The sequence below is a fragment of the Amblyomma maculatum genome, chromosome 1, assembly GCF_055883805.1.
Source record: "Amblyomma maculatum isolate TAMU_Amacu chromosome 1, ASM5588380v1, whole genome shotgun sequence".
Classification (NCBI taxonomy): domain Eukaryota; kingdom Metazoa; phylum Arthropoda; class Arachnida; order Ixodida; family Ixodidae; genus Amblyomma; species Amblyomma maculatum.
In genome coordinates this window covers 297,148,842-297,173,319 of record NC_139344.1, presented here as the reverse complement: position 1 = coordinate 297,173,319, position 24,478 = coordinate 297,148,842, and the positions used below count along the sequence as shown (strand labels likewise).

Here is a 24,478-nt window from a genome sequence, read left to right as displayed (position 1 = left end):
GTTGATAAATTCAGCCTAGCCCCACCATCCACTGGTTGTCCTGGTTAGATGACTTGGTAGACAAACTGCCCCACATGAGTAACAGTCCAGGGTTCACTCCTTGGACCACGTCAAATTTTTCACTACTGAAGCTTCTGGAAAACTTATATAGCTTTTCTTTTTACCTGTATGGCTGCACTTATATGGGTGCTAATGAGTAAGTAGCCTCTATTTGAAGTCTACTTTATCTTGTTTCCACTAAGTATACATTTGACTGATCTAGCAGCCAATGCGTGGTACTGCTTTCTTTGATACACATCGCATAATTCAGCACTCTGCCTGAGATGAGCAGTGCACCTGCTGCTAATCATATTGCTGTAACGCATGTAGCTCAGCCAGAATGTTCTCCTCAGTTGAGCAAACCAACCGTTTTCTGGTCTGAGCATTTCATCAATTAAAATAATTAGTGGACAACACACTTTGAAACAAAATTATCTTTATTATTTCAATCAGTAAGCTACTATCATTTGCTTACCATGCATGAAACATTTTGTAGATTTTGAACTGTATACTCACCACAAGATGAGTTGAAACGGTTCCGACTGATAACAGTTACAAGTGAATGGCATCCATCCTTCCACCAGTGTTCTTGTGATCTGCAAGGCTCCTGAAGTGAGAGCTGCATGGGCCACAATCTCCACACGAAGTCTTGTATCAAGGCATTTCTAGAACAAAAGAGTTTATTCTAGTAATGTCAATAGGCAGTTCATTGAAAGGTTTTGCAGACAGCTGCCAAGGAGGAGCTTCAGTTTCTTGGGGTGTATTACCATTTTGTTTTTGTTCATGAACTTGCCGCAGAATACATATCTTTATCTGCCAACAGAACTTTTTTTTTTATGTACTTTGTTCTTTTCAAGGCTGAAGCAGTACAAGAAAGATAAGGCTGCAAAATAGATTGATTCTTGTGGTAAAGTATGTGAAGTAAATGAAATAGGCTTCTGCCACAGCAAAAGCCTTCCACCTAGTAAACAATCTATTTCACTCCGGCAATGTAGTGCAAAGAGCGACGTGTCAAAGAACGCGAACTAAAGAAAACTAAGCACTGTTAAAGCTGATCACACCATCGACCACTTCAAATCTTGCGTGCACGTTTCTGTACGGTCCTGTCGTTTTTCAGAGAATAACTGGCACTTTTTACATCGGAAACAATAAATTACTTTCTTCCTGCCGATACATTCCGAACATGCTTTTAGTGCGCTCGCCCAAGTTCTGTACTTGCTCCCACGCATTGACATTATAAATGGCACTGAACCATTTTAACCTCGCAGAAGCCGCTGAAATCATTGTACTCTCCTAAGCTCGTTTCCGATGCACGGACATTTTTTAAATAGGAGCGAACTTACCAAGATTAGGTGAATTGCGCGTATCGGTCGGTGGTCTCGGTTCGCCGACGTTCCAAGTGTACGACAACAATGTTTTAGCACAGCGTTTAAGGGTCTGGTTGCCGACTTATAAAAACTGGGAAAGCATATGACAACCACAGCGGTAAAGAGGAAATGTAACAGCATAATAACAGCGCATATTTCTGCCTCTAACGCCGTACGTTAAATGCTTCAAGCACGGCGCCATGAAGAAAAATGCAAAAGCGAATGCAGCGCCACTACTGGAAATTACAATTGCAACTTCATGGAAAATATTAGTAACAGAAAAAAGTTCCCTTCTGAATGACATCTAACGACATGACTTCAACATTTAGAACTGTATTCTTGATGAGAAAGCTGAGTATGTTGCATCCTAAAGAGAAAAAAAAAAAATGATTGGTAAGTGCCGCCATCTGCACCGCTCGCAAATGCAGGTTCGGCGCCCTATTTGAAATAATTATTTTAAACGAGCGCATCGCAGATAGACCTCGCAAGGGCCGCTTTGCTCCATCGAAGCATTTGACGCACGACATGTAGCAGTGATCGCAAGGCACATCCGCGCAGACCTGTGAGGAACCAGTGCAAATGTGAAGATATTCCCTTGCTCCTTTTTCTTCTCGCAAGCAATATTCCAAGCACAAATAGAAGTGACTATGAAAATACTTTGCCGAGCCCAAAAGGAAGAATACACTGACGCTGAGCAGTCCCATTACGAATCCAACTGGATTGACATGTTGGAAAACAAGTGGCTGATTTGAGCCTGGCAGTTTTGTTGATGTGCTCAACTGACAGCAAGCAGCCTAACTACTGGCATCAACTAGAGCACAACTCACCCTTGACGATTTTTTTTTACTTTTTACAGTGACTCATGCTATACAGATATTTTATAAATGCACTAAACAAAGCGGCCCAAGCATACAAACAAGCGATAGTTTGTTTTGTCTCGCACTCTTATTTTTTCCTTCATGCATGAGCGCCCACACACTAGGAGGATGAAAATCCTGCAGGTTATGCACCTGTATGGATATGAACGAGGAATGACCAATGATGCAGCATTTGTCCAAACAAAGGCACATAATGCTCTTGAAGAGCGTATAGAAACTCTCAAATTGAAATCTTATACTACAATCCTTTTTTTTCTGGATGAACACAACGCTTATAAAATATGTTCTGTAATGCAAGCACCTTTCCTGTCATCAGCAGGACATCCGCAGCTATGCATCTAAAACTTGCCGCCACTGTGGGGAAGCAATATGAAATGCAACAGTAAGATGCACTGCTTTGATCTAGCAATCTTTTTCCGCCTCAAATGTGAATTCAGTGTACTCACCACGTTTACAACTATTACAAGGTCCTTACTACCCATCCGGTTAGCCCCTGAATTTAAATCTCCAAAATGAGAGGGCATGTGCTGCACTTAACATATTTGCTAAATATGCACTCAGGCACAACAAAACACAATGCCTTTCAGGTCTTGCAGACATGCGTTATGTTCATCTGTCAAGAAATGTCTAAATACTTGCGTGTCTAGAGAAACAAGCCCCTATTTCACAAAAACTGGGGCAACTAAAAAATGTTAGGAACTCACACAAGCCGCACAGTTTCATGCTTGCAGAATAGCAGCTATGTTTTTCTACCAAGCACATATATGACCAACTGCTTATTTCTGTTATCTGAAACTGCTTCCCCAACAAAATCTTGGCTCTTCAGTAAAACTTCCCATCATGTCAGAAAAGAAAGAAATGAAGCACCATACAACACTTCCTAGCTGCGCCATAGAACTGAGCAGTGTCCACTTTTATTTTTTTGGTAAAGTTGTTTTTCTTTTTTAGATACGAAATGGCTGCGCTATTCCAAGTTTGACATTGTGTCCACTCCTATCTTTGTCCAGGTTGGATCGACAGTATGTATAAATCGATAAATAAAAAATGAAGCTAGTGTGACTCGATGAAAATAATGCTCGGCACTTTCTGCACATAGGAAAGTACAAAACACTAGCCATGCAACAATGACTAGCATCTCACAAGTAGGTTTCCATGGATATTGTGTACGTTTTTATGTAGGGGTGTCTTGCACTTTTTTTTTTAGGTGAAGAGGATGCGATAGTGTGCAACAGCAAAGAAAAAAAAAATGGCAAGAGCATAGCCGAACAGGTTCCTCATCATCATCCTAACCAGCCTGACTACACCCACTGCAGGATAAAAGTCTCCTTTAATTCTCTTGTAAGGAGGAAGATGAGCATGCAGGAAGCTCAATGTCGGCAGCCACAGCCAGTTTGCTCAAAGTGGGAGACAAATCAAACTGCATGGGAGAAGTTCTAATTAGGCATTAACGCAGATGATGATGATGATGATGGTGCCATGGTCAGAGAGAAAATCAAAACCTGAAATGGTGTCACAGCAGCACGACGAGAGAACAAATTCTATGGTACATAATGAGCTGTGAATGGTGGCCCTGGCCGTGCAGGCAGTCAAAGGCGAAAGACACTGTGCATTACGATGTGAGAAGCGAAAGATCAGATAATGTTGTCCACACTTTTATTAGCTTGTGCAGTTTCCTACACATCACAGATACAGTAGCCCCAGTATCAACAAGGAACGGCCCTACATTTGTTGACGTATTCGCAGTTCTTGCCTCAGGCAGTAACTAGTTTTCCTGGGGCAGAGATGCAGCAAAGAAACCGAGTGGCATTATGAGGATGGAGGCGAGTAGGCAGGTGGTGAGTGGAGGTGTCAAAGTTGTCTGCAGGACAGACGTGGCCAAGGCTCAGGGGCGCGTAAAGGCAGGCACATCTGCAGGTGGCGACAATGACTCACAATGTGACCAGAAACTCTGCACGCATAACAAATAAGAAGGCTGTCATATACAGTCGTGCCTCGTTAATATGGACACTTTGGTTTCCGACCAAAACTGTCCATAAAGCGAGTCATCCATAATAACGAGTCATGAATAAAAACAAAAAGGATTTTATTGAGAAAAGAGAATTGAAATTAACGACTGCTTTTGTACATAACGGTGTGCACTGGACTCAAAATTCCACAGAACACCGGCAATTTTGAGTGCATTATCCTTGTCATTGTTGTCTTAAAAAATTTTAGTGCAGTCTGAAGCGACTCGCTTACCATGACACCCGTGATGTTGGGCTTTGTGTTGGTCGAACTTTCGAGCACGAACTCCTCACTGGCCGATGAATCAGCGTCTGATTCTCTACTCACCGCCACTTCCAAAATGGCCTCTTCACTGAGCAAAGTAGCCGCTAAGTAGCTGCTTGAGAATCTCCTGAGGCGAGGAAACAGCTGAGCCCTCGCAGCTTGGATTGACTGAGATGGCTTTTGCCGCTTGTATTCACAGATTTCTTCGTGTCTACGTTCAGCTCTGTTCTTTTGCGTTTAACTCCCGCCTTGCCAAAAGCCAGACTCAAGTTGGGGCTACTTTTTTGCCTAGTTAACCTTTCCGCCTTTCCGTACTGATTCTTTATTTTTTTGCCTTGTACTGTTTCTGTAAGGAAGCAAGGGAGTCAAGTTGGCAAGCTGCTATGCAGAGGGCTATCGAACATCCTATCTTCTTGGCGCCGTTTTTATGTGTTCCCATAAAACAAACACTGCAAGCTGAAGTACAGTTTAGAACGTCGGCTAGCCGACTACGACGGGCTCAGACCTTGTCAAGGCCGCATCGTTGACTCAAAGCGAAGCCGACATACGGACCGCCTAGTGTGCAAAGTTTGTCAGTTCGGCAGCGCAACAGGGACGAAAACGAGGAGCATGAGAGGGAAGTGCGTCCAGGACCAGACGACCGGTCCCGGTTGCGTGTTCGTACGTCGCCTTTCTTTTGTCGCCCTACTTTGTGAGTGTGTCTTAACTCTCACCGAAAAGCGTTAACGGCTTCATGGAACACACATTGCGCTTTGGGAAAGAAAACTTCAGTTCCCATCGCCACTGTAGGCACTTGTGTTTCTTCCTGTCATTTCTTTCTTACGCTTTTACTGGGCTCTCTGTTCACGTTCAGCAGAATTTATTGCAACCACATGTTGCTGTTTTCCCGACTGCGGCGGCACTTCCGCTGCACCCAGAAATCTCCTGGTTCCCCCCTTTCGGGGTCTTTCTTACGCTGACCCTCGGTTTTCTGTGTACGTTCCGCTCCGCTCTTGCGCTCCCCCCCCCCCCCCTCCCCCCTCCTTTAGTATGGCGACACGCAGGCTTTGGTTCTTTCCAACCCCACAGGACTCGTTCAGGCATCCCGCCGTATCGGCTGTCGCGTAGGTTCGTGGGCGGCGCGCCCTTCTTTAACTTGCGTTCGGACTACTCTTTTTTTCAAGCACTGTCCATATTAACGAGACAAAAATACATGGGTCCAAGTGGGGCGCGTGCATTCTTCCCCTGTCCATTGTCCGGACAGCGAGTTTCCATATTAACGAGGCATAAATACATTGAAAAGGTTTCGTCCCCAGAAAAACTGTCCATAATTCGGGTCGTCCATATTAACGGGGGTCATATTAACGGGGCACGACTGTATGCACCAGGAGTCCACACAAAGAGGGGACAGTTACGTAGGAATGAAGGTGGCAGGCTACAGTGGAAGGCGGAACGGGATAAACATGTCTGACCAGATCTGACGTTGCCATACATGAGCGTTATTGCAGCAGGAACCTGCAGATGAATGAATGGCAGCACTTCAGTCACTTGCTCTCAAATCAGCCTGAAGGGTCATGGCCAGGCTAGATGGAGATCCCCAAATGTCCTCAATTAGGAGTAGCTGTTATATCACCTCCCCGATCGCAGTCTTTAAACTGGTCCAGCAGCAAGCTGCTGACGGAACTAAGCTGGAAAGTGATTCAAAGTGCACAGAAGGTGGCTGAACCAGAATGCGCTGCTTTGCTCCTGCCAAAGCATGAATATATTGGCAACAGTGATAGGGTTTAGGACAACTGCGTCAGCCTCTATGTTTTTGAGAATGTGCTTTATCTGATCCATCTCTGGCTGGAGACTTCTAGATGTGCACACAGGTTCACAATGTCTTCAGTATAACTGGTGAAGGATCCTTGCAGCTGGGTTTAGGCTCACAAGTACTGTTTGGAACACAGCTTTTGTATGCAAGGGCAGCCAAAGATCTAAGAAAAGGCGCGTTTAAAAGCAGACTTGGTGGTGAAGTTTGCTTTGCGGTTTCTGCTCTACAAACTGGCAATGCCTGTCACGTAAAACACCATATCGTTCAGCTTCACAGCGTCGTCTCCCTGGTTGTGGACGCTTAATCGCTTGTAAGAGATAAGCCAATCCTATGTATCTTGGTCATTGAACCCATTGAAAATGGCCGGGTCCCACTATCGACATCAAGGTCCCTACATACCTATCTTAATGTTTAGCCAGCTGTGGCGACCTAATCCTTGAAAACTTCATCTCATTCGCACACTTCATTTTCTGCTGCCCCTTGCTACACGAAGTCAAGAATGTAGCACAAAAATAAAGAACAATGGACGAAGAAGAACACATAAGGCGATTGACTAGCGCTGGTCAATCATTTTATATGTCCTTCTTCGTCCGCTCTTTATTTTTGCGCTAAATTCTTGACTTCATGAATCATCAACTAGCCCGGCAGCAAGCTACACTTGGGAGGGAACGAATAAGGTTTGCCACATGAGGGACGGTGCACGAATTCAGGATCTCTGAACAGAACAGATATTCAGCTTAAGCGACGAAGGCGATCTTAGTCTAGAAGCAATGAGCGATAATTTCAGAGCCATTGATAATGAGTGCATGGCAGAGGTAGGCAGTAGGACAATTAGACAGGCTACCAGTAAACTATCCAAGCAGACGAAATATCTGATTATGAAATGGCAAGGTGTGAAAACCTCCCTCCGATGGGTCAGGATAGAACTGGCAGAGATGTTAAAGGTACTCAGTGAACGTAATTTGTTCGACGCAAGGGAGCATATTACGGAGAGAATCGAGCATGCTCTAAAATACAATGCTAGCCTGAAAGAGGTGAAGGGGAAATTAAGTAGGTGAAAATCCGATGTATGCATACCAAGGTAGCCGAGGAGTTCTACACTTAACCAGGCTGATAATGAGATTAGCAATAGTGAAGAGCAATCAGACGTTCCGTCAGTAAAAAGGAAGAGGTTAAGAAAGCTTTAGAAGCTATGAAAAGGGGGAAAGCAGCTGGGGAGGCTCAGGTAACTGCAGATTTGTTGAAGGACGGTGGGGATATTGTGCTTGAAAAATGGCCACCCTGCACATGCAATGTCTGGACATCGTCACCGGAGTTTTGGAAGAATGCTGACATTATTTTAATCCTTAAGAAAGGGGATGCTAAAGACTTGAAAAATTACAGACCAATCAACATACTACCTGTTGCGTATACGGAATTTACTAAGTCATTGCTACTGCAGTTATATATATATTGAACTCGAAGCGGATCACGGAATAGTTAGATACATAGGCAATTTCATATATAAGGCAAACCAACAGATGAGGCTCTCTATAACCCAGAAGCATGAATATGGTACATGTATGGCAGTGGTGCGTTGCCTGCCGGCAACACACTGCTCACCAAGGGTGCGGCGATGACCTGCAAGGTGTACACATGCACTGAATGTCACCTGCCACCTAGTGTCGAAAAGGAGAGTACATTGGGAACACTTCCAAATGCCACTTCGCAGGCGCCAGAAATCTTGGCAGGCAGCAGCCGCCATGACTGCACAACCCGGCTCTATGCATGAAAAATGATTGCCGGTGAGCTGTTAAAACAATCCTTTGCAGGGCACGACGCGCAATTCGATGGACATGAACAACGCTGCTAAACTTTAATGTGGGATTTTCAGGGGGATATTTTGAGAGTCCGATATAGGAAAATGATATATGTGCATTTGATATATCCGGGATCAAATACAGAATCAGGACAACCTTAGACTTTAATCAACCAAATGATCAGGCAGGTTTTCGGAAAGGGTACTCTACCATCGATCATATTCATCATGCTATCAACGAGGTGATAGAAGGATGTTCGGGATATAACCAGCCTTTATAAATAGCATTCGTTGATTAGAATAAGCATTTGACCTCCATAAAGAAAGTAATAAAATTCCCATAAGGAAAGGCACTAGGCAAGCAGACACGATCTCCCCAGTACTATTTGCCACTTGCTTAGAGGAAGTATTCAGAAACCTGGAGTGGGAACAATTATGAATAAGGGCTGATTTAATACATTGCCTTGTTAATTAACTCAGTGGACAAATTACAAAGAATGCTTAATGACCTAGGCAAGCAAAGCAAAAACATAGGCCTAAAAATTAATATGTGGAAGTCTACGGTAATGGTCAATAGCCTCGGATAAGAGCAGCAGTTTACAAAAATTCCGAGAGCACTGTGGAATCTACACTGCAGAAATGCGACAGCCTGAGTGTTGTTGGTGCACAAGGTGCATCACATTTGCTCTCATTATCATTACCAACTAATTGCATCGTCATTGTTACTTCCATCACTGTCATTATCACTAATTGCAGCATTATTGTTATCGCTACTATCATCCTCACTGTAGACAAGAAGAATTATGATGTGTTTCACAATTCCGGGCATGGCTTCAGTTTGGTAGAACTGAAAAAGTTTTAACCCGCCGTGTCACGCGAAAGTATGCTGGCACGTTTTATTGTTCATCGTCTTGTTTTGAATGTCCAAGTCGGCAATAAAGAAAAAAAAAAGGGGGGGGGCCTGGCGCAGTAGGTTAAAGCGCTTGGCAGGGGATCCGAGGTATGGAGGTTCGATTCCCGGTGGAGATCAGACTTTCATTTTTCTAGATTTAAGGACAAAGTTTTCAGCGCAAAGGCATGCGGCCAAAGGAAAGAAGAAGAAGGAAGACTATAGGGACGAACACAGCGCAGTGTTTGTCCCTATAGTCTTTCTTTTTTTTTTTTCTTTGGCCACGTGCCTTTGCGCTGAAAACTATGTCCTTAAATATAGAATACCAACTAGCCCAACAACTTACTCTACTGAAGTTCATTTTCCTGATGACGCTACTTTCGGTTTTGGGTGATGACGTCATAGGATTGATAGCTATGCCTGACCGGACGAATAAACAGCAACAGTATGAGCCATTGAAGGCTTTCGCCTTAATAGGTACACGGGTGGAAGCAGGCTCGAGCATTTTGGAACAGCTCAGGGAGCAGTGGTAATGCCACTTTGGAGCAGTAAAACGAGTGTTTTGAAGCACTCAAATTATGCTTTGGAACATGTTTCTAGGGTCAAGCACTTTTAATAACTACAATTTTTTTTCTGATATACAAAAAAATCCAATTTGATTACTTTTTATTCAATATTCAATGCTGTACTACCTATGCACGCATATCTCAACATGTAAAGATGTTTAAAGTAACACAGCTGACTAAAAGCTTTTGCCTATTCTGACTTGACAGCTTTAGACATGTCCACGCTCAAGCACCACCACTACCTTGGAATTAAAATAAACAAGCTGCACATCCCCACTTTTTGATTCCGCAGCTGTGCTGATAAATTCCTGGGCACTGCTCAGTAGTACCTTCAGGAAGGATAGATGGCACTGAAGGGTAGCCTTTTCTTCCTTAAGCTTCTTTACTTCATGGTTGTCTCCCAGTGACTCATGTTTTCTTTTAAATAACACTGGGGCTACACGTCAGCAACAGGCTTTCTATTATGCCTTTCCAACACTCTTGAAAGCATTTCTTGCAATTAACACCGTCCTGGCATCACCCCCATAATGCTTCAAGTATGCTTTTGTCTGATGTAGACTGGACAGGTTTGTTGTTAACAACGATTCTATAGTGAAGTACACACTCATTTTCACAGCAGAACTGTTGGAACAACTCGTGTAGTTCTTTGTAACCAGAAAAGTTTCCTCAACAGCTCGTGGTAGTCTGTGGCAATTGCTTCGCTCCTTGCCCTCACTTCTCTCACCACCGGCGATTCAAAAGGCTGGGAGAAGTTGCTGTCATGCGCACAAAACATTTTTCTCGCAATTAATTCCTCCCAGTCGTTTGTGACTCGTTTTAGAATAACTTGAGATCAAAATATTTCTTATGCTCGCTTTTCTAGTTTATTAAAATTTTATATGTGTTAGCTAGGCCCAGCCAAGGTGCATTGTACCTCCACCACTAGTGTGCTGCCATCGTTTAAACTATGACGACCCTTATAGACCAGAATACGGAGGGTAAATTGATCGCTGCCATATTGAGGGCGCTATAAGGCTACCTAGAGGTGCTGCAGCGAAATGACTGCTCTGCACTACCAAACGAGGTGGCCATGGCTATTCATAGCGCTTACGCCTTTACGTTTCTTTGAAGTTTTCACAACTTGCTGCTCACAAAACCGTCAAAATTGCATTTCTGCCTCATGGCAAGGCTGTTCTGCTCATCTCGCAATGGCAGAGGCAAGCACAGCGTCCACAAGTGGAGCGAGTGGTTCGGTTAAGTGCATGGTACCTTTCTATGCGAAAAATACTACGGTTGCGACATTTCTTACCCTCGCGTGGTGTCTGCAAAAATTTGTTGCAGTCCGCACCGCACAAACAGGTGGCATGCCACAAGTGCGAGTAAACCTGATGTCTCCGTTTGCATTTCAGCAAGGAAGTGCCTTTTTTTTTTTTAACAGCCATGATAAGCAACGCCAACCAGTCACAAAAATAAGACCTTGATATCTCCTGTTTGGTTGATGTGCTGCTGATTCATTCTTCAACCCTGCTGGAAAGGAAAAAAAAACAAGAGACACCGGGGAATCATCGCCAATGAGAAGCATTCGCTCGCAGTAGCGGCATGCGGTCTGTTTTGTGAGGTGTGGGCTGCGGCAGATTTTTTGCAGTCACCACGCAAAGGTAAAACATATAGCAGACTGCAAAGGTTTTGCTGGTACATGGGACATTACTTGGGGGTGCAAATCAAATCAGAAAAGTCACAGCCATAGCAAGCCTGCATGCAATGGTACCATGCGCTTATAGGAACCACTCACTTCACTTGTGGACACTGTACTTGCCTCTGCCCTCGCAAGATGTAAAGAATAGTCTTGCTGTGAGGCAGAAATTAACTTTTGACAATTTTATCAGCAACCAGTTGTGAAAACTTCAAAAAGAAACATAAAAGCGCAAGAGCTAGACACCCACGGCTGCCTCGTTTGACAATCCAGAGGCATAGTTTCACTGCGGCAACTATAGATGGTGCTAGAACGCTCTCAAAATGGCAGTGTTCAATTTACCCTCCTTGTTCTGGTCTATAGACCTTTTCGAAAAGTGGTCCTGGGCGCTGCCATATTGAATACTGGGCTGTGCTGCTAGCATAAGAAAAGTTGAGAATTATCTCTCCCAAAGCCGCCCCACAGCCCAGTCAAACCGGTTTCGCCGAGGCTCGTGAAAAGGTCTATAGCACAACATGCCACTGCCCTGCTGCACTTCTCACAGTCACCTAACCAAATTGCATCGAACCGCATTTCTTGTACCTGGCGCAATTAATGGCCCAATACAATTAATGTTAAGCAAAAATCATGTTTCGCTAAATTTTATGGCAAAATACCAAGGCATCAAAACATCATGGCAAAACATCAAGTTTTGGAGTTTTGGAACAATATTGTGTTTTGGGGCAGGATGGCGCAGGCAAAGCAGTTTGGAGCAGAATAAAGCAAACGGAGTGAATGGAGCAGTACTTCCACCCTGCAGGTAACAAAGCTCCGGATGTTGTTGGCAAATGTGTCTGCTTAGGACAGGTAGCAACCGCAGATCCGGACCATGAAAGAGCGATAACTACAGGTTTTTCCCCCGAATTTAATCCTAGTGCTAGTGCAAATAATCTGAGCGCTGACTGATATAATCTGCGTGCCATGTAATTTAATTCGAGTGCCAAGCATTTAATTAAAGCGCCAGCATATCTATTTCGAGCACGAGCTCAAATAATGCCAGCGCCAACTAATTTAATTTGAGTGCCAAAGCAATTAATACAAGTGCTGGCAAATTTAATCCGTGTGCCAACCAATTTAATCCATATGTGGAAAATGAATGCAATAGAGGGCTCCAAAGCACGAAACATGAATTCCAGAAATAAATCAAAATTGAGATCATCTTTCAGACAATGCGCCGAATCAGCAAAGTGTCAACGTATAGGATAGCCTTCATCAGTATTATGACAAGCATTGCCTTGATGCAAGTGTTTTAAACCTAATGTCTCCCAGAAAATAAAACTGCATTTTAAAGACGGCCGCTTCTGTGCTTTTACAAGCCTGTAGTTTCCTACGCCGCTACAATTACAGCCCAGGCAAATTAAGCACTGCTGTTTGGGTTAAAAGCTCTGCTGTACATAGTTTCAGCCACTTTGCCATGTCAGAGCCAGACTAAATGCAACGGCACGCGCTCTCTCTTTCCGTGGTAGTGGCCGTGTAAAATTGAGAAAGCGGTAAAATGAGATATGTTTCTCTGGCTCCATGTCTTCTCGCCTGAACCAACTCTGCTTCACACTAATCCTTCTTTTCTGCTAGTAGTGTTGAATCATTATTAGAAACACAAATACATTTCTGCACCGGTTGCCATTTCACAAAAACAGCAGGCTGTTGTGTGAAGGCCGAAATGCCATCAGCATGCAGATTCAGTGCATATGACAACCCATAATAAGCAGTGCTTAACCAGCCAATCAGAAGGTGACAGTCATATTTATTCACTTGTCATGCGTCTAAACTAAAAGCTGCAAGAGGCGTGTCATAAACTGCAGTTTTTCAGCTGCGCGTGGTCCTTGGTTTTTGCAAGATACAAGAACAAAGCAAAATAGTGCATGCAGATGTGACGCTTAAGCGTCACATGGTCTGCGAAGTGATCTCAATTTCGATTTATTTCTGGAATTCATGCTTCGTGCTTTAGAGCCCTCTACCGCATTTATTTTCCACATATGAATTAAATCCGCTGGCGCTTGTATTAATTGCGTTGGCAGTCTGATTCAATTGTTTGGCGCTGTCATCATTCGAGTTGGTGTTCGGATTAAATACACTGCCGCTTTTATTAAATGCTTGGCACTAAAATTAAATTACACGGTGCGCAGATTGTATCAGTTGGCGCTCACATTATTTCCGCTGGCACTAGGATTAAATTCAGAAGGAAAACCTGTAGAACAAGTCTAGGATGGAGCGCATTTGGCAAGTTCTTGCAGGCCATGACTAGCAGCTTACTGGTATACCTCAGGAAAACGGTAAACAACAGTTGCATCTTAAGAGTACTCATCTATGGGGCTCAAATGTGAAGGCTAATTAAAGGGGTTATACTTAAGTTGAAGTAGATGCATAGAGCTGAGGAAGGAAAATGGTAAGTGTAGTCTAGATCAACTCTAAATAATGGCATTCTAGTCGAAATCAAGAAGAAATGGTCACAAGCAGGACATGTATTGCAAAGAGAGGATAACCGATGGTCGCTAAGAGCAACAAATTGAATTCCAAGTGAAGGCAAGCGTGGCAGGGGGCGGCAGAAAGTCAGGTGGGTGGACGAGGTTAGTAAGTTTTCAGGGGTCAAGTGGGTGCAGCTAGCACAAGACCGGGTTAACTGAAGGATTATGAGAGAAGCCTTCGTTCTGCAGTGGGTATAGTCCAGCTAACGATGATAATGATGATGAGCTATGGACAAAGAAAAACCGTATGGCAACAAAGGGCTCCTTTATCAGATAAAAAACTGAATTAAAAAAAAATCTTCCCACCAGTTGAACCAGACTTGCAATGACCTCATTAAAATGGCCAGTTTACCGCCACTCTGAAATTAATGGCCGAGCAGCATAACTTTTGGGATCTGCACTCGCAAAATCAATACTGACATATACATTTCACTTGAGAAATCTGTCGCCAACGGTGACACCAGCATTTCATCTCTCCTCTTGAGTATACTCGTAACTCCCTGCCACTAAAAAGAAATATTGCTGACAAGTCGTATTGTCTACGAAGAGGCTTCACAAATTCATAAAACATTTAGCGTAAATATATGTGCGGCTCCAACGCCTCAATTCGTCTTTTAATTAAACTGCACGTGCTCTTTTCTCTCTGTCTGAGCACGTGGAGGGGCAGCTGAACTGTGCATGTGCAAAGGTTATCGCGGCGCGAGACTTGTGCTTGACGCGGCAGAAAGTGTAGATAAAGGGACAGAATGGAAGAATCGGGGGAGTCTGGCGGGAGCCCTGCTTGGGGAGCGATCACGTTGTTAGCTGTTGGCGAGCAGCCCGAAGCATCCTGATGTAATGGACTGTGGAGCAGAGCAATACCAGGATGAAGACGGAAGCAATGCCTCCTGAGCTGGGTTTTTTGCTTGAGTTGCAGCCAGACGAGGAGCAATGTATTTTGTACTGCTCGGAGCCCCTTTTGCCATGTCACATAGGCCATCTTTACACCCCACTATGTTTTGTCTTGCCATGTAAAAGCACTGGCCCCTTACTTTTGTAGCAAAGCATTGTCCTGTCACGAGTCTCGACCACATGCTTCGCATTGAAGCAGCGTGCAGTGTTGTATCTTTGCAAAGTGCTTCTCTGCTGACCCGGAAATAAACACATTTTTATCATCATCATCAGCCAGACTATACCCACTGCAGGGTGAAGGCCTCTCTCATATTTCACCAATTGGTATTTTGGAGCAGAATGGAATTCATGTGAATTTGTGACTAGTAGTCGGGCGAGGCCCTGACTCGCGGACCCATTCTTTAGAAGGCGGGGCCTTCAAATAGATTAGGTATTTTTAGACCTGCATCATTATCATCACCACGTCGCTTTATTGCTTCAGCAGCGAGTCATGGCGAGTCAGTGTGCCAGGTTCATCCATGCTATGATAGATGAAAGAATTCAGAAAATGTTGATGAATTCTGAATCAACTGTTCCTGAATTCCTGACCAAACCAAACCGAATGAGATGGAAGTAACACAGATGAAAAAAGAACCTGGAAGGAAGTGAGGAGCAGTCACAAAAAAAAAAAAAAAACTTGGCAGTGAAAGGGTTAATAACAGTGCGCTCTTTGTGATTAGGGTCATCGGCTCTACCTCGTCCATCCATCCCAGAGGTCTTTCATCTTGCCATTTTTCATTCACTTCACGACATCTGCCATCTCAGCATCAGAGCCACATAGTGCCTCATTACCCAGCGGTACGTCTGGCCAAACATTAGACGTTCGCCAGTGGGCCCGCTCGTGTTTTGCTTGCCAGTCCGTCAAAATGACTCACTATACAAAGACTCCTCCCCAGTCTTTCCTGCCATCTGGTTGTTGCTTTGACCACATTCACCTTGACTTGGTTGGACCACCACCTCCATCTAATGGCTGCCGGCACATTCTGATGATGACTGACCGCTTCACTCGTTAGCTCGAAGCAGTGCCCACTCTGGACATTACTGCGCAAACAGTTGCCAAAGCCTTCGTTTCAGCATGGATTTCCCACTTTGGCTGTTACCACGGATCGTGGCCGCCAGTTTGAATGCATCCTCTTCACTTCCCTTACCAGTCTGCTCGGCACTAAACTGCCGCACCACAGCATACCATCCTTGTGCTAACGGCATGGTTGAGAAGCTCCATCGTCAGCTCAAGACTGCCCTCATTGCTCGCCTAGATCGCGAGCACTGGGCTGGTCACCTTCCTATGGTGTTTCTTGGCCTACGCACCGTTTTTCGTCGCGACCTTGGCTGTTTGGTGGCCGAAGTCATCTCGGAGACTTGTTCGTTCCTTCGGCTTCCTCGTCCCAGCCCCTGCAGTACCTTTAACGCCTTTGGGACTGCATTCAACACCTAAACCCAGTCCCACCTCTATCATCTGACCGTCAGATCTTTGTGCACCCAGATCTTGCGTCCTCGAGGCATGTTTTTCTAAGGCGAGACACTGTAAAGGCGCCTCTTAGCCCCCCCTATGATGGCCCGTACCATGTCCTCAACAAGACTACAAAGTCGGCGACTATCCTGCTGGATGGTCGTGAGAGGTAGTCTCCCTGGATCGCCTTAAACCCAAATATATGGAGACACCTCCCCAGGAGCTCCCCTCGGATGTTGCTGGCTTATCTGTCGACATGCCTGCCGCTGAGGCACCCTCATCCCTGCCCCGTTGGCGCGTACATTTCGCCGCTCCGTTTGGTCGGGGGGCCCTGTAGCGCACAGCGCCGCTGTAAAGCGGAGGCGCTAAGATCGGCGTTCACAGCCAGCAAGCACGGCACAGGCTGCTCGGTTCGAGAAGCCTGCCACGCTGGTCCTCTTGTTCTGGTGCTCCACTGCAACGCCGTAAATTCCTTACATGCTCTTCACTGCAGGACACTTCCTGCCGGCTGCAAATATACACAGAACCAGCACTCCACTGCTTCAATACAATGCTGCTTTAGGCTTGGGCACTGCCAGCTTCGACAATAAAGGAATCTGCTGAAGGCCACGGACACAAAGAAAAATTTAAATGAAGCTGTAGTACAGCAGAAGGATCAGAATTCCCCGCAAAGTAATTTGAGATGCGGATCAAAAAGCTGCAAAGAAGACTGTTCGTTGCCCGCAGCTGCGAGGAGGGCTATCAAATGCAGGTGCCATATTCGGTTTGAGGTCGAGCACAGAGACTGGCATTCAACAAAAACAGTATGGAGCTCCTATCGGGATGGAGTCTATGCCGATTTACGACCTACGGGAAGTCGGCGCAGCCGTGGGCGAGCAGCGCACCACGGGCGTACTGGCGGCCCATGACCGGTAAGCGAGCCATGATAATTCGCCCCCTTGTGTTTCCTCGTGACTGCGGCGACGGGGATTTCAACAGAACGAGTCGGATGTACGGCCTGCATGCGGGGCCCGTTCGGCATAGAGGGTGGCCTGCCTCACTTTGGCAGCGGCACCAGGAGCAGAGCCCAACAACCCAAGTCCCGACCCCTGCCCTGATTCCTGTATTACATGGGCCTGCTGAAGGACCAGCCGTGCGACTCCCAAGGGGAAAACGGCACCCAGGTGGAGGTCATGATTAAGGGAGGAGGGTGTGGGAATTTAAGATTACCCACGCTTGCACGACACGGCTCTGTCTGCCTCACGGGGATACCTCATCTCTCTCCTTCCCCTGAAGCAGTGGCGGAGAGGGCAGGGGCGAGAGACCTGGCGTAGCGTGCCGGGCGGCCCCTCCTTCCCCCTACCCTCTAATATCGATGCACAGCATCTCATCGGGGGGAGACGACGCCGCGACGCCAGAGCCCGCGGATGCTGCTATGACCAAGGATAAAAATTGGGCACTCCCAATAAACAGCCCAGCCCGGTGGCTCTGCCTCAGTGTTTCGTTCTTCCCTGCCACGGATGTGGTCAGAGCTAGCGGCGGGGCGTTCCGTTCTGAGCACAGAGCCCGAGTCCCGTGAGAACCCCCACAAGGTGTTGTTACATGTCTCCTTGACGTCAGCTCCAGCATCCATTGCAGTGAAGAGCAAGCACAGAGCAACGCCAGGGTTCAAAGCGATCGCTGAATGGAAATGTTTTTTTTTTTCATCTAAAGCACAAATTAGATTAAGCTCTAAAAAATAAATGCCATTGAATGGTACTGTGTCATGCAATATATATATATATATATATATATATATATATATATATATATATATATATATATATATATATATATATTACCCCGCACCTCCACCAAGTGTTTAGTGGGGATCCAGGCACTGGTAGCGGGCACTGGTAGCGAGAAGAACCGGAGCGGTGGTGGCTTAACTTTTGAGTCAGCTGGTCCGCAAAAGCACTTCCTCTTCCTCCTTCTCGGCTATCTGTCCGCTTAATCAGAACTTCTTCTTTACAATACACATATATAACTGCAAAAAATTTGCACATTTAAAGCTGACAGTGCCCTCAAGCAGTGGACTGCTAGTTCGCAGCCAGCAGAAAGTGGGCTGCTGCGATGAGCAGGCACAGAGCAACACCGTGGTTGCCTGCAAAGGCTCAACTTGAGAAATTATTTTCTCACTTAAAAGCACCCTGATTAAACTTTCAGTATTAAATGGCAATGAATGGCTCTGTGTAAACTAGTATTTTTCATATCTTTAATAGGGCCACTTCATTACATAACTGACGGAGGAATAAACCTCAAACCTCAATAAGGTAATTTTCTCCGATTTAGAATACTTTTGCAGGTGCACCTTACATTGTTTGATCTCTTTTATAATGTTTTTGCAGGTGCAGCTTAAGTTGTTTGATCTCTTTTATAGGCTTTTTGTCTTCTAAAAAAGTTGGAGAAATAGATTGAGTACTATAATAGTAATAATTGGTTTACAGGAAAGGAAAAGTTTTCCCGTGGACACCTGAATCACGCTACAAGGGAAGGAAGATGGGAGCGAAAGCGGAAAGAGAGAGGCCCCATAGTGGAGGGCTACGGAGTAATTTTGACCACCTGGGGATCTTTAACATGCATTGACATCGCACAGCACACAGATGCCTCTCCGCTTTGCATCCATCGAAACGCAGCTGCCGGCAGTCAGATTCGAACCCAGGCACTCTAGTCTAGTGCCTAGACCATAAGAATATAAAATTTGACAAACATTTCAAAATTCCAGCTTTTTGTACCATATTTTATGATTTATATTTGAACAAATATAAGGCAGAGTTTGTTTATTTCCTGCACATCAAAAGAACAATGCATTTTATTAATATGAAAATTTTTGTTTATAGTGATGCATCAAAAAGTTAATTTTTTTACAAATTTATCTGTGTGACTAGGTTTTGCTATTACTTGCAAGCTTAGAGGAGTATAGACCACCTTCACTCTGGCTACGTCATGAAGATGCGGTGGCGCTGTCGTAATTACAGACTTTCGCGTGGTAGGAAAAACAATGCTTCAGTTGCTTCGCCTATTGTGATTGTGCGATGGTTTGCTGCAGCCGAAAAAATAAAAAACAAAGCACCATGCTGACTAGTTGCATCACCGTGGCATGTGCTGGAAGGCAAAGAACGCAAAGTTTAGTAAGCTTGCACAGGTTTCTTATGGGCGAAGGTCGCCGTAAACAGTGGGCCATCGCAGTGTGGCGCGGAGGCTGGATACAGACACCTTTACGCCAGAGCGGCTATGGGCTCAAAGGCCATGAATAACTCGAGTTTGGCCTTCTTTATGACGCGTAATGGTATTTTGTGAGTGCACGTAAAATGTTGACGAGGCAGCCAGTATATTAATGCGTAGACCTGTTTATAATGTAAGCAATTCCTGAAGCAAATTTTTTTTTCACTTTCTAGTTGTATGTATTATGTGCATAGTGAGCTGCTGCGCATGCGATCAGTATTGCACTCCTCCGTGGTTATATTGTATGGCTAACGTTAGCTTTGTGCACCTCAAATTATTTTAAATTTTGTGATGAAATGTGCGTGTGCTGACAGCCACTGATTTGCTCAATTGGAGATGAATTTTATTATACCGAGGGGTTTGAGTGGTATTCACTGCAGCTAATTTTGAATGCGAGTTGTGGGGTTGAGCGTCCCGAGTGACATATGGGCCCCTGTTTCAGATTTTGAGGATCTTTACATCAACTACGTAGCACACTGTCGCATTCAGAGTTTATCCTACATAGAAACGTGGTCACGGCGGCCGGGACCGAACTGGGTAGCCCTAACTACGGAACCAGCATGTGGACGCTGCAGCTTGTAATGCAAGCTAAAAGCTTGAATACCCATGAAGAAATTATAAACGCTGACGCCAATAACCTTCCACGAACAGAACAGATAGGCGTGCAGCGTGGTGATTTAAAGGAATAATGCAAGGATAAGCAAACCTGTACGGTGCCAAGGCACAATGCCCTTGCTACTGTTGCCATGCTTACCAACAACGCTCATTTGATGCTCGGTATGAAGAATCATCCGAGAATGCATTGATGTTTTGAGCGGAATACTTCCTACCTGGTTTGCGTGTGCTGTTTACGAGCGAGAAAAATCACATTCCACTTACCCGACTGAAAGTTGTTGTATGCACCCAAAGCTTTGCAATTCTCGACGCATTCCGCGGCTAATGTGCTGGGCAAATAGCAAATAGATATCAATCTACGCTACTCATTTTCAAGGCAGCAACAACTTCGCTCGTGCGCTTTGAACCCGCTCTTGGTCTGGTACGGTGTGCAGGACAAGGCGATGCATGCTGTGTACGTGAAGTTTTTCCAAGTATTGCTTTTGTACTCACACAGCGCGTGGGTATTTTATCTGCCAAAAAGGTGCCTGCATATCACAATAACACGCTCTTGGCAAGTATGGCCACAGCAGTGGGGCGGCACCACAGTGCCGCTCCCGTGCTTTCCGCCTGCTCTGGGGCCATAGACGACTGCCACACCACTTTGATTGCTTTGTTTGTTTTAAACATGGCGGAGACCTATAGACACCTAATTTTTGGGTTCGTGTTTAATTAGCTGTAATGATGTGCAAGGTATTACTGTACAGAAAGCACCAGGTGATATCCACCTATGACCGCTAAACAATTTATCATTGAATTTCTTTCCTCATCCGTTTCGGTTTCAAAAGCCGTGTGATGGCTGTGACGCCAAAGTTAAGTCTAGGTCACGTGACGGGTGAAAAAAAATTGATATCCTGTGATGTTTAAATTCACTGCAACACTGAAGCCAGCCTTCCTCAAGAACAGGAATCGCGAAGAGCTGGAGATTATACTGCGGCTTTTTCATGCTGTGCATGGCTTGGACTTGATTGTGATGTCACAGCCATCTCTCAGCTGTTGAAACCGAAATTGGCGAGAAAAGAAAATTGAACTGAAAATTATTTCGCAGTCGTAGGCAAAAACCACTTGGCGATCCGTATACAGGAATGTCCAACAAAAATGCCACCAAAATTTGGCGTCTATACTCCTTTAAGATGGTGGTCACGGGCAGAAAATATTTTTTCGCCAAAAACAAGCTGGGATAATATTCTTCATAGCAATACAATTTGCTATGATTTTTTAAAAAGAAATTGAGGATGGTCAAGCCCACAACCTGTATCAGTTGGTGTGGAATGAAACCGGCACCTTTACCTTAGCAGATCATGCTAGCCATAACAGCCTAGCATTATCCTTGATGCATTAGCATGACAGGAAAAAAAAAAAAAAACAGTGGTAGCATACTATATATACACCATTACAAAATCGAAGAACTTGAAGGTAAGCTGTCTAAAAATTGTAAAAACATTTTTTTTTTTGTGGAACTGCAGCAGCATCACACTTTGTACCAAAAAAAATTGCCTTGACAAGCACTGGACCATATATATGCTGGTCTGCAAATATGAAACGCCTTTGCCCACACGTACCAGCCACAGCTATCCGATGGAAACTAAGGCAGAATCAAAAGCACAGAAGAAAGCCCCAGGTTGCCTCCAAAGGATACCTGTTTCAGCACACGCACCAAAGACAGGGAAGGACCTGGAAATCAGAACAATGCAATAAATGCCCACTCCTGGGAAAGGTAAGATGTGAAGGATTTTGTTACAACACAGAAAGTATAATGAATGAAAGTATGAATTCCGCAATTCATGGCAGTTGGTTGTGTCTACTATCTTTGCAAACATTTGTCGTCACTTCAAGTAAAGGATCCATTTCTCGTTCCTAATTCTGAGGCAGTTGCTGATTTGCTCCAAAATGAGAGCTTGGTATACAGTGCTGGTTTTAGCGTAGATGTGGTTGATTTGTATAATCTCTTCCACACTCTCAACTCATCCAGGATGTTCAGCAATGTATTACGGAGGACAATGATGAATGCTGGTTCCAAAATGAGTGTGGAACCTTAACCGGATCCTTTTTGGAAATGTTATCTTACTACCTGAGTAACACGTTTTTTGAGTGAGATGGTCGACTTTATACGCAAAAATCTGGTGTGTGCATAGGTGCCAAGATAGCTCCCATCCTCAGCGACATTTATCTAAGCAGGGTTGATATGAAAGTTGAGAATGATTTAGCCAGTTGTTGCATGCACATTTTCCGTTTCGTGGAGGATTTTCTGGTGCTAGCTAGCTCTGTGAATCCTGAATTTGTGTCAAATGTTCTTGATGTTTTTGCACGTAATGGGTCGGGACTAAGGCTCACGCATGAAGTCCCCCAAGAAACAGCCTTACAATTTCTCGATTTAAAGTTGTCTTTCCAACCCCACCATGCCTGTTGGCAGTATTCACCTAGGAGTGAAAAGCCCCTTCTGAATTACAGGTCCTTTCATTCAAAGCTCGTAAAAAGTAGTATTGTTACGGGATGCTTAGGCATGGCAGTGAAGAAATCTTGTCATCATAAAATGATGTCCAGTCTCTTAACTCAGGCGGACAAATGCAGGGAAGCTGGTTTCCTGAACTCAGTTCTCGTCTCAAGTGCAGACAAAGTCCTCTGCGCGCTAAAATCGTCTTCAAGCATGTGAGGGCGGGAAAGGTGTTCGGAGGAAGGAAGAAGAAAGGTATGTAGTAGTCATGCCATATGTACACACGCTGTTGCACCGAATTAAAAGAGTAGGAAGCAAGCATAATGTAAACGTTCTGTTTCCTTCTCCTAACAAACTAGAAAGAGTGGGAGCCGCGGTTCAAAGAATGCACGAGGGGGCAGAAGAAATGTGTGCAACATAAATCATGAAAATAGATATGTTCCTTGTAAGACTGGCATAGTATATCAAATCCCTCTGTCCTGTGGCCTTACCTACATAGGCCAGACTGTGCAATGCATTAAAGTGCGGCTCATGGAGCACGCTAATTCGCTGAAAAAGAAAGAAGCTAACCTAGCGAAGCACTGATCCATGTGCGAATGCACGTCATTTTTTGATGACAGTGACGTTTTGTTCGTTCATTCTTACCAGTGCACTAGAGAAGTAGCCAAAGCTTTTCACATCAGAAAAAGTAAAGGGTGCGTGAGTACGCCTTTTGTCACATTATCTCCTCGGGAAATGAATATGCTGCACAGTGGGCAGCAGTTCTGCCGATGCACTCGTGCTTTTAAATGCTTTTTTTTCTTTTTACCAAAACTTGACGTCGTTGACGTTGCGCATGTGCGCTGTTTCTCTGTGTGCGTATATATGATGTGATTCTTCCCAATAAAAAAAATCAGCTGTAAGTTCAGCGCTATTCGTGTGTCTCATTTCGTTTATTTCTTGGTCTCTGTATTTTTTTTCGCTGTTGGGCCACCATTAATTTCGATACTCCCCCGCTTTTTATTGCTTTGGCTGTGGCGGTGCTGATCGAAATTCATGCCCTGGCCACATCAAAGTCATGCTGTGGACTATCTTCATAAATAAGGTGAGTTTGATTACATATATCAGCACCCTTGTGGAGCAACCGGTATTTGCCAGCACATATTTTTACAAGCGGGTGCACTCAAGTGCTACTCACCTTTTCATGAGGCACAAGGCATACCATCGGGAGAGGCCATGAGCAGAAGCTGCGACGAAGCCAAGATCTCACAATCGCCGTGCATCAAGATTATTTCGGTACATACTGAAAGGAAACAGAAATGGTTGCTCTTGCTGGGACAGGGCTAGCCGGGGCCAAACGGAGGCGTATTCGAAAATGAACTACAAAAGGAAAGCCCTTTCGTGCGAGCCGCCGGGACTGCTTTTAAGCGCACGAAAAAGGGCTCCTTAGTTCCTCTACACTTCACTTGAAGTCACTGATAAATAGACTCATAGCAAGATTACAAAAAAATAATTGAGATCGCTAAACAATAGAGCGTCGATGCAGAAAAAAAATTCCAAACAATTTGTAACGAGAGGGCAGCGGTGCAATGGGTTGGCGAGGCAAGTACGGAATGCAACACGTGTTTTGCGCTGCATTTTCGCTGTACTTACGAAAGTCTGAAGAAACTTGCAAGGATGGGTGCCGCCCAGTCTATTTTGCAGAATACATTCCAGTCTGGTCAATCTGAAACACGACGCGAACAAGCCTCCCGCTTGCTTGTACCACTGCGCGCCAAAATTGAAAAGGAAAAAAAAAAAAAGCACCTGCGGTAGTGTGGCTAGCCACCCTACCTGCGGTGCCTGCGGCTGCGGAGGCGGCGATAAAAAAAAGCGTCTGGGTACGAGAGTACACGCAAGCAAAAAACAAAAATAAGCAATTTATTACGTCACATCCGCCAGACTACAAACAGATCCTCCTCGCCTACCTTCTTTCTTCTCGCGCATGCGCAGCTTACCAAGATCGCGCGGTGGCG

The 24,478-nt window shown here is 44.9% G+C and overlaps 1 long non-coding RNA gene across 1 annotated transcript; it reads right to left on the bottom strand.

The window, feature by feature from the left end:
- Nucleotides 1-3,923: 3,923 nt before the first annotated feature.
- Nucleotides 3,924-24,319, bottom strand: LOC146206851 (uncharacterized). Its single transcript, XR_014704534.1, has 4 exons — nt 24,117-24,319; nt 23,662-23,766; nt 21,613-21,724; nt 3,924-4,192 (listed from the first exon to the last, which is right to left on the bottom strand). It is a non-coding gene; the product is annotated as an uncharacterized LOC146206851 (long non-coding RNA).
- Nucleotides 24,320-24,478: the final 159 nt, after the last annotated feature.